Here is a 17,972-nt window from a genome sequence, read left to right on the forward strand (position 1 = left end):
TAGAAAATAAATTTTGATTTATTTTAGTCTTCCCTGTATGATCTTGAAAAAGTTTCAAGATCTAACCCTGAAACCCTAGATCTGGTTCCTACAATTGGTATCAGAGCCTAGGTTCTTTATTACATGATTATTATACATGCTTAGATTATTTTTAGATTAGATCTAATTTATAATCTGATTATTAAATCTGAAATTAAAATTTTAGATCAATCACAAACTGCAAGGTTGTCCTGCTGTAAGGTTTACCCCTTACAGTGCAAAGGTTGTCCTAGTTTGTGTAGATCTATCTTTAATCATAAATTTGTTAGATATGATCTAGATTAAATTTATGATTTATTAGATTTAAAAGATATTTAAATCTGAAATAAAATCTCTTTGTTAATAATTTTGTGCAAAGAAATTGTTTAAAGTTAAATTGTTTCAATTACATGAACCTGTTTAGATTAATCTAAAGTAGTTTCATGTTTATTTCACTTGCATCTTGATTATGAATCAAACATGCAATATGTTGGTAGAATCATATTGTAAAATTATTTTACAAATATGAAAATTATTTTTTGAAAAGCCAAACCCAACCCTCAGCCCAAAACTAATTAAAATAAGTTTTATAGTTAGATTTGAATGAAACCTAAGACACAAATCATAACACATTGGGTTAATGGTTAGTGGAATTAGGTCCATTAATTGGTTAGACCTATGGTTAGATTAAAGATGGACTTAATTAGAGAATTGACTAAATCTAATCAATTGTTGTCTTAGATTAGGTCAAGGATTCTCTAGATCAATTACAATAGTTGTAGTTGGTCAAGTCCATGTCTTTAACGAGAACCAAATGGACTTGATTTTTGGCTAAGCGGTCTAGCACGAACTGTTAGGTTGATCTAATCAAAACTAATTAAACCAGTTGGTGTCTAAGGTAAACCAGACCGGTGGTTTTTAATTGGGAGCCCGCTTACCTGGCCATTTCTGATGGTGTCTAAGGCAAGCTTTGGCAGACCCTCCCACTGATCGAACTTACCTGGCCTCTTGGTGAAATTATGTTTTGATCGGATCACTTGACTATTCGAGCTGACCCATGTCAGCTAGGTAAATCAGTGTGACTGATTTAGGTGCTCCTAGACCAGCCCTTTTAATGGTCTCCTTAAGCTGACTTGGTGAAGCCAGTGGGAGGATCATGATAAGCTGGTTCATCTGACCTCATCCTCTATATTATTTAAATCTTCTAAAATTATTAGGTCCTTAAAATGATAAAGTTATGGAGATAACTGAGTCATAGCCTCCCATTAAGGTGTTTGATAATGAGTCCATTAACTCAATAATCATTGCAGACCCAAAGGCCTGGTGCTTGTTGACTAATGGAATTATCACTCATCATATGATGACTTGGAAGTGTCTCTCTAATGGTGGTTAGGTGAGCCAACCAAAGTTGGGCTTAATCATTCGTTGGTTAGATACACCAAGTATGATCATGTTAATGGTTGGACCTAACCGAATCCTTACAGTGGAGGCCAAAGCCTACTGATTAGGTTTCTGGGGCAAAATAAAATTACTAGAAATTTTTAGAGAAACAATTGGTTATGAACCTACCCTTAGATGTACATGGGTTGACCAACCAAAGTTGGGCTTGTGTGCAGTCTAGTGGATTCTAGTACCCGCTAAGGAATTAGGGTAATTCCTCGATTGGAGGTGAGGCTACCAATTCGAATAAAATAGTGGAAGAAACCTTTTGATTAAAGTCCAAATCTTTAGGTTTAATGAATCAATTACTAATTAGGTTATGGTTCTCCTTTGGCAAATATGGCCACTTCCTATCGCTCCGATCATTGTTGGACAATGATAAGTTGGTGGGACCCAACTTCGGTAGCTGGTATCGAAAGTTGAAGATAGTCCTGAGCATGAACGGATCCTATATGTGATAATGGATCCTGCACCTGAGGAGCCAGCTGTCAATGCACGTGGAACAGTCAGAGACACTTACCAGAAGTGGCTCAGTGATCGGACCACGGTGGCTGTATCATGCTGGCTACTATGAGCGACGAGTTCAGTCGCAATTCGAGATGGCTCAGCCAAAGGACATGCTTCAAGTGTTGGAGGATGCCTTTGGCACACCGATGACGTTGAGAGGCACAAGACTAGTTGTGCCATCTTCAACGCCAAAATGCAGGATGGTGCCTCTGTCACTGATCATGTATTGTACATGATCGAGCTGATGGAACGATTGAGCAAGCTTGACTTTCCCTTGCATGAGCAGCTTGGGAAAGATGCAATACTGAACTCGCTGCCCAAGTCTTATCTCCCATTCCTCACTCATTATAGAATGACAAAGCCTGAAGTAAACTACCACGGATTACTGGGGTTGCTTCAGAACTTTGAGAAGGATCACCAACTCCTCAAGGAGTCGGTGAACTCAGTGGGAGGTTCGTCTTTTGGTTCTCGACCCTTTGAGAAAGGAAAGAAGAACAAGAAAAGAAAGTGAAGAAGGTGCAAGTTCAGGCTGGGACATCAGTGCAGAGCCAGACCAAAAAGATCAAGCCTGATAAGAGTCTATTCAACTGGCAAACACCCTAGATTAGATAGTGTGTCAGATATCTACTTTTGGCACTGTAGGCTAGGTCATATAAACAAGAACAGAATAAACAGGTTGACTCAAGAGGAAATCTTCGAAGTCAGTGATTGTGAATCACTTCCAACCTGTGAGTCCTGTCTTCTTGGTAAAATGATCAGTCACCTTTTATTGGAAAAGGTGAGAGAGCTACTGAGCACTTGAGCCTAGTACATACTGATGTATGCGGGCCCATGAGCACCAGTGCTAGAGGTGGATATTTCTACTTCATAACTTTCACAGATGACCTATCCCGATATGGATATGTCTATCTGATGAACATAAGTCGGATTCATTTGAAATATTCAAACGATTCCGAAGTGAAGTAGAAAAATAAACTGAGAAGAGTATTAAAACTCTTCGATCTGATCGAGGAGGAGAATACCTTTCTAGTGAATTTTTCACATATCTAGGAGAGAATGGAATTCTCTCCCAATGGACTCCTCCAGGAACACCACAGCATAATGGTGTGTCTGAAAGGAGGAATCGGATTTTGTTAGACATGGTCCGATCCATGATGGGTTTTGCTAGCTTGCCGATATCCTTCTGGGGATATACACTCGAATCGATCAGTTATCTGTTAAATAGGGTTCCAAGTAAGTCTGTAATTAAGACTCCATATGAGATATGGATGGGACGTAAGCCAGCACTTTCACACCTTAGGGTCTGGGGGTGCCCGACCTATGTCAAACGATTAGTCACAGACAAACTTGGACCTAGGTCTGACAAATGCTCATTCATAGGATACCTCAAAGAGACAAAAGGATATTTTTTCTACCATGCTGATGAACAAAAGGTGTTCGTCAGCCTTAAGGCAATCTTTTTAGAAAAGAAGTTCCTTGGTGAAGGAATCGTTGCCTCTAAGATTGAACTTGATGAAGTTCAACAAGTAGAAGGACCGACACCAATAGCTGAACCTAAGTCGGATATGATTAGATCAGATCCAGAGCCCAATATACCTACACCATTAAGGCGATCCGGTAGAGTACCACGTCAGCCGGACAGATACTATGGTTTCTTGGTTCGGGACGGTGATCCCATCGAACTTGATGAGAATAATGAGGATCCGATCACCTATATGGATGCAATGCAGAGACCTGATTTCGAGAAATGGTTTGAAGCCATGAAATCCGAAATGGAGTCCATGAAGGTCAACGATGTATGGACATTGGTTGACCCACCTGAAGGGGTTAAACCCATTGGGTGTAAATGGGTCTTCAAAAGGAAGAGGGGTGCAGACGGAAAGGTGGAGACCTATAAAGCCCGTCTAGTCGCCAAGGGGTATCGTCAACGTTATGGTATTGACTATGACGAGATGTTTTCCCCTGTGGCAATGCTAAAATCCATTCGGATAATGCTTGCAATAGCTGCCCATCTGGATTATGAGATCTGGCAGATGGATGTAAAGACAGCTTTCCTGAATGGAGAGCTAACTGAAGAGGTGTATATGATACAACCTGAGGGGTTTACATCCACAGATGAGTCCAAGGTGTGCAAGCTTCAGAGATCCATTTATGGATTGAAGCAAGCTTCTCGGAGTTGGAACATGCATTTTGATAAGGTGATCAAAACGTATGGCTTCATTAAGAATGGAGAAGAGCCCTGCATCTATAAATGGGCAAATGGTCCAGTTGTGGTATTTCTTATCTTGTACGTGGATGATATTCTCTTAATCGGGAATGACATCCCCGCACTACAGGGAATAAAAGTTTGGTTGTCATCACAGTTCTCCATGAAGGACTTGGGTGAAGCATCCTACATCCTAGGGATGAAGATCTATAGGGATAGATCTAAAAGGATGCTGGGTTATCCCAGTCCATGTACATAGACACTGTGCTGAAGAGGTTCAGCATGGAGAATTTCAAGAAGGGCTATCTACCGATAGGCCATGGAATTTCTCTCTCTAAGAAGGATTGTCTGACAACTCTTGAAGAGAGAGAGCGTATGAGTAAAGTCCCATATGCTTCAGCCGTGGGATCTATCATGTACGCCATGATATGTACAAGACCAGATGTGGCATACTCACTAGGAGTAGTGAGTAGTACCAATCTGATCCTGGAGAAAATCACTGGAAAGTGCTTAAAGCCATTCTTAAGTATTTGAGAAATACTAAGGACCAAAGGTTGGTTTATGGTGAGTCAGATCTGAAACTTGTGGGGTTCACAGACTCTAGCTTTCAATCTGACCATGATGACAGCAGGAGCGTGTCGGGTTATATCTTTACTCTGAATGGTGGAGCCATCTGCTGGAAGAGTTCCAAGCAATATACTGTGGCGGACTCTATTTTTGAAGCAGAGTACATCGCAGCATCGGATGCCGCGAAGGAAGCTGTGTGGCTGAGAAAATTCATCAACGAGCTCGGAGTAGCACCCTCCCTCGATGGTCCAATCCTGCTCTACTGCGACAGCACTGGTGCCATAGCTCAGGTGAAGGAACCCAAAGCACATCAGCAGACGAAGTACATCTTGCGCCGCTTCCACCTGGTCCGAGAGATCGTGGATCGAGGTGATGTCGATCTTCAGAAGATCGACGAAAAGGAGAACCTAGCCGACCCCTTCACTAAAGCCCTAGCGATAAAGGAGTTCGACAACCACAAGTCGAAGATGGGTATTAGATACTGTGCCGAGTGGCTTTAGGACAAGTGGGAGTTGTTGGAAAATATGTCCCAAAAAGCCAATCGTCAAGCTGTTGATGGTTGAGCAACCAAGTATTGTAATTGATTTGTTAATAAATAAAATACATTTGGCATCTTCATCATAAGCTTTCATCTTCTAATGAACTCCGTTGTTATGATGAAGTCCTTAGGACTATTTAAGTTCGATAAAGAGAGGATTTATCGATTAGTCCTTAAAACTGTTCACGACCAAATGATAAGCTGTTAATAAGGACGACAGCTTCTATCGAGCATAGGTCGCTGTAGGCCATATGGGTTGGTTGTCCTCTTAACCAAGGAGTGTGGAGACACTGGTATGGCATACAGGTGAGATGTAAGGATACATCATCATTGAACATGACCAACTCCAGAGTATTCTGCTGTCGAGAATGTCTCTGATGGGATATAGGTATAAGTGTCCCTTAGACTTGAGATCGCCTCAGTGACTTGCAAGCAACTCACTGTGCTTTGGTACTGGACTAACTGAATTTCTAATTCAGAGACGGAAGGCTTCTGGGCACAGTCAAGTACTTGCGAAGTCAGAGTGTGATCGAGATGGGATTGACCACTCCAAGAGTTGGAGAAGAATGAGTCGCTGTATTTCAATTTAGCAAAACCTTGGCCAGGGTAATCCATCAGATGGATTTGATATTTTGAAATACAATGTGGACAACCTGATCAGAGTTGACAGTTGAACTCTGGGGTGTTCTATGATCATTTTGATCAAGGGGATGAATTATATGAAAACTATATCCGCATGGGTTCTAAGGATGTTGTTCTACACATTCGACCTATCCGATCGTCGGGTACCATTGCTAGATGGTCACTTCGATTGGTATAGAAATTTATTTCTATACTACCGGCTTAGGTTCGGATCTATGAGGTCACACACATTAGAGTTCATGATCCGATCAGATAGTTGATCAACGATTAAGAATCGTTCTAGGGTTAAATGATCAATACGATTGACATTTAACCCAGTGCAAGTGTTGCAGGAGGATCTATTAGCAATTCGATTGCTGATTGGCTTAATTTGATTAAGCCAATGGGCTGAGATTAAGTCTAATTAAATATGATTTAATTAGATTTGGTTTAGACTTGATTGGATCAAGTCCAATTGGTTTATTGGATAAGCCAAGTGTAAGGAAAAACTAGTCCTAGTTTAACTAGGACTTGGGTCAATCTAATTTCTAATTTGATTAGAAAATTAAATCAGATTTAAATCTAATTTAATCTAATTAAATTTAATTTTTAATTGGGTTAAGACCTATTTTAATTGGGTTGATCTAATTTTGATTTGATTTGGTTTGGAAAACCAAATTAAAATAAGTCATAAGACAGAATCCTAGTAAGACTAGGATTCCATCTTGCGCCACATAAACCTTCTCCACGCCCTCTCTCTTATTCAATGCCAATCTCCACTTATTTTGTGCGATAAAAGCCCTCTCCCAGATCTCTCCCACGTTCACAAAAGGTCTCCTCTCTTCTTTCTTACATGGAAGGTGGTTTGGATCAAATCTAAAAGGAATAAGTTTGGATTTCGAATTCTATGAGATAGAGTTTTAGAAATCCAAAACTCTTTCAATTTTGCACCGAATTTATTCAAATTTTTTTTTAAATTTTTATAGATTTTAGGGTATATATTGTGCACCCTTTTCTAGTAATCTATGCATAAAAATATGAAGGAGGTGCTCAAGAGTTGGGCATCCGTTAACTTGCCATGTTTGGATAAGCCTTGACTAGGTGTTTGACCTAGATAAGGACTCTATCATATCTCTTTATATAAGATGAGTTTCTTTGTAAAATTTTAGGAGAAGTCAGAGATTTGAGAGACCTTTGTGCCATCCAAAAATCAAAGAGAAATACCTTTGGGTCGTGGAGATATCAAAGATGCAAGTTTGGGTGTCTAGAGAGAAAAACGTGAAGAAGAAGAGGGTCTTCTTCTAGGGTTTTTGTTTTCATATCTTTCCTCCCTCCATCTTGAGTTTCCTGAGAGCATCTCAAATCTGAAACTCCTCCTTCTACTTTCCATCTTTGGAAGGGTCCAAATCAAGAAGAAGGAGGCACCTGATCAACCATCAAAGAAGGATCAGCACAGTACTAGCATACTGTGCTGATTTCCTGAAGTAGGACTTCTGATCGAGATTCGTGGGCTCGTGTGGATGACTCCTAGAGGCCGGATGCATGTGCGGCTTGCAACATCATCCTCAAGCTCAGATCAATAAGGTTAGAATGTCTAACTTGCAAGGTAATAAATCTGATCTATTGTTTAATACATACATTAGATGTGGTATAGAAATATGTTGATATGATCAACATGTAGTTCATGCTATATTTATATATTTTAATTTCTGATTTAATGCTATGTAATAATCATGTAATAGGATCTTAGATCTAGGGATTCTCTGGTTTTAGAAAATAAATTTTAATTTATTTTAGTCTTCTGCTGTATGATCTTGAAAAAGTTTCAAGATCTAACTCTGAAACCCTAGATCTGGTTCCTACAAAGAGACCAAATGATATATTTTCTATCATGCTGATAAACAAAAGGTGTTCATTTGCCTTAAGGTAACTTTTTTAGAAAAAAAGTTCCTTGGTGAAGGAACCGTTGCCTCTAAGGTTGAACTTGATGAAGTTCAACAAGTAGAAGGACCGACACCAATAGCTGCACCTGAGTCAGATTTGATTAGATCAGATCTGATGCCCAATGTACCTGCACCATTAAGATGATCCGATAGAGTACCACATCAGTCGGACAGATACTATGGTTTCTTGGTTCAGGATGGTGATTCCATCGAACTCGATGAGAACGATGAGGATCCGATCACCTATATGGATGCAATACAGAGATTTGATTTCGAGAAATAGCTTGAAGCCATAAAATCCGAAATGGAGTCCATGAAGGTCAACGATGTATGGACATTGGTTGACCCACCTGAAGAGGTTAAACCTATTGGATGTAAGTGGGTCTTCAAAAGGAAGAGGGGCACAGACAGAAAGGTAGAGACCTATAAAGTCCATCTAGTTGCCAAGGGGTATCGTCAATATTATGGTATTGACTATAACGAGATGTTCTCCCCTATGGCAATGCTCAAATCTATTCAGATAATGCTTGCAATAGCTGGCCATCTGAATTATAAGATCTAGCAAATGGATGTAAAGACAGCTTTCCTGAATGGAGAGCTGACCGAAGAGGTGTATATGATACAACCTGAGGGGTTTACATCCATAGATGAATCTAAGGTGTGCAAGCTTTAAAGATCCATTTATGGATTGAAGCAAGCTTCTCGGAGTTGGAACATGCATTTTGATAAAGTGATCAAAACCGTATGGCTTCGTTAAGAATCGAGAAGAGTCCTGCATCTATAAATGGGCAAATGGTTTAGTTGTGGTATTTCTTATCTTGTACGTGGATGACATTCTCTTAATCGGGAATGACATCCCTGCACTACAGGGAATAAAAGTTTGATTGTCATCGCAGTTCTCCATGAAGGATTTGGGTGAAATATCCTACATCCTAGAGATGAAGATCTATAGGGATAGATCTAAAAGGATGCTTGGGTTATCCCAGTCCACGTATATAGACACTGTGCTGAAGAGATTCAGCATGAAGAATTTCAAGAAGGGCTATCTACTGATAGGCCATGAAATTTCTCTCTCTAAGAAGGATTGTCCGACAATTCCTAAAGAGAGAGAGTGTATGAATAGAGTCCCAATGCTTCGGTCATGGATCTATCACGTACGCCATGACATGTACAAGGCCAGATGTGGCATACTCACTAAGAGTAGTGAGTAGATACCAATCTAATCCTGAAGAAAACCACTGGAAATGGTTAAAGCCATCCTTAAGTATTTGAGAAATACTAAAGATCAATAGTTGGTTTATGATGAATCAAATCTGAAACTTGTGGGGTTTACAGACTCCAGCTTTCAATCTGACCATGATGACAATAAAAGCATGTCGGGTTATATCTTTACTCTGAATAGTGGAGCCATTTGCTGGAAGAGTTTCAAGCAGCATACTGTGACAGACTCTGTTGTGAGGCGGAGTACATCACAGCATCGGATGCCACGAAGGAAGCTGTGTGGCTGAGAAAATTTATCACCGAGCTCAGAGTAGCACCCTCCCTCGATGGTTCGATCCTGCTCTACTGCGACAGCACTAGTGCCATAGCTCAGGCGAAGGAACCCAAAGCACACCAGCAGATGAAGCATATTTTGTGATGCATCCATCTGATCTGGAAGATCGTGGATCGAGGTGACGTCGACCTTCAGAAGATCGACGGAAAGGAGAACCTGGCCGACCCTTCACTAAAGCACTGATGCTGAAGGAGTTCGACAACCACAAGTCGAAGATGGATATTAAATACTGTGACGAGTGGCTTTAGGACAAGTGGGAGTTGTTGGAAAATATGTCTCAAAAGTCAATCGTCAATCTGTTGACGGTTGAGCAACCTTGTATTGTAATTAATTTGTTAATAAATAAAATATATTTTTGATATTTTCATCATAAGTTTTCATCTTCTAATGAACTCCGTTGTTGTGATGAAGTCCTTAGGACTATTTAAGTTCGATAAAGAGAGGATTTATCAATTAGTCCTTAAAACTGTTCACGACCAAATGATAGGCTGTTAATAAGGATGACAGCTTCTATCGAGCATAGGTCACTGTAGACCATATGGGTTGGTTGTCCTCTTAATCAAAGAGTGTGGAGACACCGGTATGGCATACAAATGAGATATAAGGATACATCATCATTGAATGTGACCAACTCCAGAGTATTCTGCTGTCGACAATGTCTCTGATGGGATATAGGTATAAGTATCCCTTAGACCTGAGATCGCCACAATGACTTGCAAGAAACTCACTATGCTTTGGTATTGAACTAATTGAATTTCTAATTCAGTGATGGAAGGCTTTTGGGCACAGTCAAGTATTTGTGAAGTCAAAGTATGATCGAGATGGGATTAACCACTTCAAGAGTTAGAGAAGAATGAGTCGCTGTATTTTAATTTAGCAAAATCTTGGCCAAGGTAATCCATCAGATGGATTTGATATTTTGAAATACAATGTGGGCAACCTGATCAGAGTTGACAGTTAAACTCTGAGGTGTCCTATGAGCATTTTGGATAAGGGGATGAATTATATGAAAACTATATTCGTATGGGTTCTAAGGATATTGTTCTACCCATTCGACCTATCCGACCGTCAGGTACCATTGCTAGATGATCACTTCAATTGATGCAAAAATTTATTTCTATACTATCGACTTAGATTCAGACCTATGAGGTCACACATATTAGAGTTTATGATCCGATCGGATGGTTGATCAACGATTAAGAATTGTTCTAGGGTTAAACGATCAATACGATTAACATTTAACCTAGTGCAAGTATTGCAGGAGGATCGATTAGCAATTCGATTACTAATTAACTTAATTTGATTAAGCCAATAGATTGAGATTAAGTTTAATTGAATATGATTTAATTAGATTTAGTCTGGGCTTGATTGGATAAAGTTCAATTAGTTTATTGGATAAGCCAAGTGCAAGAAAAAACTAGTCCTCATTCAATTAGGACTTGAGTCAACCTAATTTTTAATTTGATTAAAAAATTAAATTAGAATTAAATTTAATTTAATTTAATTTAATTAGATTCTTAATTGGGTTAAGACCTATTTTAATTGGGTTGATTTGATTTTGATTTGATTTGGTTTGAGAAACCAAATTTGAACAAGTCATAGATTGAATCCTAGTAAGACTAGGATTCCACCTTGCGCCACCTTATCCCCCCACACCCACTCTCTCTTATTTTGTGCGACAAAACCTTCTCTCTCAGATCTTCATGCACACCCAAAGCTTTCCACTCTTTCTCTCTTACATGGAATGTGGTTGTGGACCAAGTCAAAGTAGGAATTAGTTTGGATTTCAAATTCTACAAGATAGAATTTTAGGAAACTAAAACTCTTTCCTTATGGTACTGATTTTATTCAGATTCTTTTTAGGATTTTTGTGAAATTTATGGCACATATTGTGTGCCCTTTGCTGGTGGTCCATGGCAAAAAAAGAAAGAGGGGGTGCCCATGAGTTAGGCACCCCTTGTCTTGTCCTGTTTGGATTTTTTTTGACTAGGTATTTGATCTAGACAAGAATTTTTCATATCTCTTTATTTAAGATGAATTTCCTTTTAAAATTTTTATGAATTATAGAGCACTAAGAGGCCTTTAGGGCAGATGAAAATCAGGGAGAAAGAGTGTAGGAGTGTGGAGATATAATAGACAAAAGACTAAGTGTCTGGGTTAGAGCAAAGAGAAAAAGAAGAAGATCTTCTTCTAGGGTTGCTGAGTTCACCTCTTTCCTTCCTCCATCTGTGAGTTTTCTGAGAGTGTGTCACATCTAAAACTTCTTCTCCTACTTTTCATCTTTGAAAGAATCTAAATCAAGAAGAAAGAGGCATCTGATCGACCATCGAAGAAGGATCAGTACAGTACTAGCATACTGCGCTGATTTTCTGGACCAAGACTTCTGATCGTGATTCATGGGCTCATGTGGATGACTACTAGAGGTCGGACATGTGTGCAGCTCACAACATCATCCTCAAGCCCGGATCAGTAAAGTTAGAACGTCTAACTTGCAAGGTAATAGATCTGATATATTATATTTTACATACATTATATGTAGTATAGAAATATGTTGATATGATCAATATGTAGTTTTTGCTTTTTATATTTTAATTTTTAATTTAATACTACATAATAATCATGTAATAGGATCTTAGATCTAGAAATTCTCTAATTTTATAAGATAAATTTTGATTTATTTTAGTCTTCCACTGTCTGATCTTGAAAAAGTTTCAAGATCTAACCCTAAAACCCTAGATCTAGTTCTTTCATGGTCTTCTGATTCTATCTAATGATAATATTTTTTATATTGATGAAAATAAAAAATGAAAGAGAGAAGAGTTGAATAATACTTTACTTTGTCATTGTCGACTTGGTCATATAAGTGAGACAAAGATTAACAAGTTATACAAAGAAGAGTTCTTTGATCCTTATGATTATGAATCATTAGGTATTTGTGAATCTTATCTTATGAGAAAAATGACTAAGACTCCATTTAGTGGACATAGAGAAAGGATAAGTGAGTTATTAGGACTTATACATACTGATATATGTGGTCCTCTGACAATAGAAGCTAGAGGAGGATACTCTTATTTTATAACATTCACTGATGATTTATTTAAGTTTAGATATGTGTATCTTATGAAACACAAATCTGAAGTCTTTGATAAATTTAAAGAGTATCAAAGTATGATCAAGAAATAAATTATAAAAAATATTAAAATCTTTCAATCTGATCGAGGAGGAGAATACTTATCAAATAAATTTTTAGATCATCTTAAAAAAAATAAAATTCTCTCAGAATAGACCCCTCTCTATACACCATAGCTAAATGGTATAGCAGAAAGGAAAAATCGTACTTTATTAGATATGATGCGGTCCATGGTGTGTCTTACAGATTTGCCTATTTTCTTCTAGGGACACATCTTAGAAACTGTTGTCTATATTCTGAATAGAGTACCTTCAAAATCTGTGCCAAGCACTCTATATGATATATGGAAAGGAAAAAAGTCTAATCTTAAGTATCTTAAGATACGGAGCTGTCCAGCTTATGTTAAAAAAAATTTGGATATAAGTTGAGTGCTAGGGGAGATAAATGCTTGTTTGTAGGCTATCCTAAAAAGAACATAGGATACCTCTTTTACCATCCTACTGAACATAAGGTGTTTGTCAGTAAATATGTCACTTTTATGAAAAAAGAATTTATCCTAGAAAGAGATAGTGAGAAGAAAATTGAACTTGGAGAAGTTTAAGACCTACAAATGCAAGCACAAGATGATCCTCAACCAAAAATATTCATTAATGAAGTACAATCATAAAATACACCTCCTCTCTGAAGGTCGGATAGAGTGTGGAACGTACCAATAAGATATGGGTTCATTATTGAGAATAATGAAGCCCACATCATTGAGAATAACTAGTGGGAGTACCATTGTCTTCTTAGTTTTATATGTAGATGACATACTTCTTATTGGGAATAATATCCCAATGTTACAATCAGTCAAGACATGGCTATCAAGTAAGTTTTCTATGAAAGATTTGGGTGAAGCATCATATATACTAGGTATAAATATCTATAAGGATAGATCTAAGAGGATGTTAGGCTTGTCCCAATCTAGATATATAGACTTAGTGCTAAAAAGATTTAGCATGGATGGAAGTAAAAGAGGTTACTTACCCATGAGTCAAGGCATACATCTCTCTAAAAGGATGTCACCTAAAACATCGAAAGAGAGAAATAGAATGAGTTCTATTCCTTATGCCTCGGCAGTAGGATCGATCATGTATGCTATGCTATGTACTAGGCCTGATGTTGCCTATGCCTTAGGCATAGTTAGTAGATTTCAGGCTGATCCAGAAGAGGATCATTGGAAAGCAGTGAAAAATATTCTTAAGTACCTGAGAAGGACTAAAGATATTTTTCTAGTATATGGAGGATTTGATCTAAAACTAGAAGGTTATTCTGACTCTAATTTCTAATCAGACCCTGATGATAGCAAGTCCACTTCAGGGTATTGTTGTGATCCAGGTGGTGTGCCCAAGGCCCAGGGGACCAAGGCTAAGGCCAAGGTCCATCATTCATGAGGGCTTCATGGAGGCTCTAGGGCTAGTTGGGCCCTAGGTTGAAAGGCTATGGGCCTTTCGGGTTCTTGAGGTCTAGGTTATGTGGGCCTCAAGGGACCAACTCTTTATAGGCCAGGTCTGGGCTCAGGATAGATGAGATTAGGTTGAGTCATGAGTGTACATGAGCTTGGGTTAACCTAATCTCCCATAGAGTTGGTCAAGGGAGTTTTGGGTTTGGATCACTTGACCCTGTGTTTATATATACATACACTGTATAGGTTTAATTAAGCCAAGGAATACAAAAACTCTTTCTCTAAGTCTCTCTCTCTTCTCCTCTCTCTCTAGCTATTCTCCACGCCCCAGGAGCAAGAAACCCTAGGGTTTCTTGCCGCCATGTCCCAAAAAGGAAAGAAAAGTGGGAGAGGCGTTAGCCCCTCCCCCTTTGTGCCGCCAACCAGATCTCTCTCTCTCTCTCTCTTGCAGCTACCCAAACATCAGGTCCAGGATCTAAAATCTCTTGCGAAGAGGTTGGTACAAGTTTCTCTCAGATCTGGAGTTGATCTGATGTCGTTTGAGGTGTGGGAGAGATCTCCATCAACAGATCTACAGGAAAGGCTGCAACAGGACAGATCTGTAAGGTCTGGTTCTATCTACCTTCTTGCCTATCTAGAATACCTCGATTTGAGATCTACAAATTGAAAAACCTCGGTCCAGGCCTGATCTGATTGGGTACCAGATCTTGGATTTTTTAGAGGTGATCTTAGAGGTGTTCTTCATCTGGAACGAAAGGCTAACGAAGAAGACAGCAACCAGGCTGATTTTGTCAAGGGCCTTCAATCGAGTCCAAAAGTCTCCAGATCTGTTCGTTGAATGTTCTGCTGCACCCAAGGTCCATGGGAAGAGCCAAGATTGGGCTCCAATAGTTGGTATCAGAGCCAGGTTGGTGAGGAAGCGATTCCAAGTGTGAGAAGTTGAAGATCCCAAGTGCTAAAAATTTTCAGCAAGGTACCATCAAGGTATATTCTATACTTCTTGATTTTATATTGCTTGTTTGGCTTGGATCCAGTCATGGGCAGCAATATAAAGGTCGATCTTGAGAAGTTTGATGGCAAAAAAAATTTTTTATGTGAAAAATTTAGATGGAGGATCTTCTGGTGCAAGCAGATCTGGATCAGGCTTTGGATGAGAAGCCTGAGGGAATGACAGATATACAGTGGGCATCATTGAAGAAGAAAGCATGCTCGGTGATTAGAGGATGTTTGGCAGATGCGGTGTTGTATTCGGTGCTGGAAGAAAAGACCCCGAAGGGCCTTTGGTCGAAATTGCACACCATGTATATGGGAAGAATATGTGCAACAAGCTAATGCTGAAGAAGAGGTTGTACAGTCTTCGGATGCAGGAGGGATCTGATGTGACTGACCACATTCAGAGGTTCGACCAGTTGTGCATGAAGTTGATGAATATCGGGGTGAAGCTGGATGAGGAGGACAAGTCCCTGTTGCTTTTGTGTTCGCTGCCAGAATCATATGACTCTTTGGTGACTACACTACTCTACAGCAAGGAGACTCTGAATATGAGGACATGGTCTCGATGCTGAGGTCTAATGAGCAAAAGAAAAAGTTGACCAGAGATCGGGCTCTCCAGGAGGGTTTGGTACTAGGGGAGAGGATAAGTAGAGGTAGAGGCAGAAGCAAGTCCAGGGGGCGGTCCAAGTCCAGGAAGGGAAAGAAAGAGATGAAATGCTTCAAGTGCAATGAGTTCGGGCACTTCAAGCGAGAATGTCCACTATGGAAGAGCAAGAAGGGAGAACGAAGTGGCTCAGAATCAGTGAGTGTAGTTGCTGGGCAGCAGGTGGAGGATGATCTACTTATGGTATCAGATGGTCACAGGCATTACACAGAGGAGTGGACACTAGACTCTGCGTGCTCACATCACTACACACCACACAGGTCTTGGTTTGCGACATACACCAAGACAGATGAGGGATCAGTGACTCTAGGTGACAATCATCCTTGCAAGGTGGCTGGGATAAGGACAGTCAGGGTGAGGATGTTTGATAGGATTGTGAGGATATTGACAAATGTAAAGCACGTCTCGGAGCTGGAAAAGAATCTGATGTCACTAGGCTACTTGGAGCGCAGTGGATACAGCTTCAGCAGTAGGGCTAGAAGCGAGTACTGAACATCTCCAATGGAGTTATGTAGTGATGAGAGGCAGGAGGTTGGACAATAACCTCTATCGCATGGAGGGATCTGTGGTGATCGGAGAGTCTGATGCAGCAGCTACAGCACAGGACCAGCAGGGGCTTACAGGATGTGGCACTACCGCCTAGGCCACATGGGTGACAAGGGGCTGAGGGAGTTGAGCAGGAGAGGACTCATCTCTGATCTGGAGGATGGTGCTACAGGGGAGATCTGTGAGCCTTGCCAGATGGGAAAGCAGAGGAGAGTTCAGTTCAACATTAGTACAACCCGCAGTGCAGCCCCTCTGGAGTTAGTACACACGGATGTGTGGGGACCAGCCCCAGTTTCAGCTAGGAATGGGGCCAGATACTTCATGACCCTGATTGATGATTTCTCAAGGAAACTCTAGATTTACATCATGAGAGAGAGAAGTCAGAGGTCTTCACCAAGTTCAAGATCTGGAGAGCTGAGGTGGAGAAAGAGCAGGGGAGGAGCGTGAAGTGTTGAGGTCAAACAATGGGGGAGTACACCAGCAAAGAGTTCCAGGACTACTGTGAGGAGTGTGGGATCAAAAGATACTTCTCAGTTAAGGAGACTCCACAGCAGAATGGGATGGCGAGAGGATGAACAGAACACTTTGGAAAAGACACGATGCATGAGGCTGCAGGCAGGGCTTCCAAAGATGTTCTGGGTTGACACAGTTGACGCAGTAGGTTACTTGGTCAATCGGTCACCTCACATCAGGTTGGATGGCGGCTTCCAGAGGAGGTGTGGTTTGGGAGGACAGTTGGGCTGGGCCATCTATGGGTATTTGGGTGCACGGCCTATGTGCACATTGGAGCTGGTGAGCGGAGCAAGCTAGACACCAGATCACGCAAGACGGTGTTTCTAGGCTATCCGCGAGGAGTTAAGGGATACAGGCTATGGATCCCTTGGAAAAGAAGGTCATCATTAGTCAGGATGTGACTTTTGATGAGGAGTCAGTCCTACGGAGGCGAGCAGGCATGGAGGAGCAGCAGGAGCAGGAGGAGGTCCAGCAGGGCACTGCTGGATGCTTACCTCTTTGATTTTGCCTCTTGCAAGTACTACTGGAAACATGACATTCAGGTGGAGAACCTACCTAAGGTGTCTCCACAGGTGGAGAAGACTCAGATGGATGATCAAGGCAGAGAGGTCCAGCAGGAGTGAGCTGGACCAAGGACTGATATCGGTGTTGCCCTACACAAGCCCAAGAGGACCATCAGGCAACCGGACTGATATGGCTTCAGGAGACACTGTCATATGCCCTGTGAAGTGAATGGAGACCCATATACATATCAAGAGGCTATTGAGAGCCAGAACAGAGAGCGGTGGTCCAGACGATGTCCGAGGAGATGCAGTCTCTCCACCAGAACCAGACGTGGCGATTGGTGCAGTTGCCACAGGGGAAGAGGCCCATTGGCTGCAAATGGGTCTACAGTCGCAAGGAAGGGCCTTCAAAGCGGGAGGTATAGATTCAAGGTGAGGTTAGTGGCCAAGGATACTCCCAGAAGAAAGGCATCGACTTCAGCGAGGTCTTCTCTCCCATCGTCAGACATACTTCCATCAGAGTGTTGCTGAGTATTGTAGTAGCTCAGGATTTAGAGCTAGAGCAGATGGATGTCAAGATGGCATTCCTCCATGGGCATTTGGAGGAGAGGATTTACATGGAGCAGCCACCCTGTTTCAGGGATCCAGGATCAGAGGGAAAGGTTTGTTTGTTGCAGAAGTCGTTGTACGGGCTGAAGCAGTCGCGAGGCAATGGTACAAGCGGTTCGACTCCTATGTGTGCAGCATTGGACTTTTCAGGTGCGAGTTTGATCCCTGTGTTTAT

Source organism: Elaeis guineensis, chromosome 2 (genome assembly GCF_000442705.2).
Source record: "Elaeis guineensis isolate ETL-2024a chromosome 2, EG11, whole genome shotgun sequence".
NCBI classification, from domain to species: domain Eukaryota; kingdom Viridiplantae; phylum Streptophyta; class Magnoliopsida; order Arecales; family Arecaceae; genus Elaeis; species Elaeis guineensis.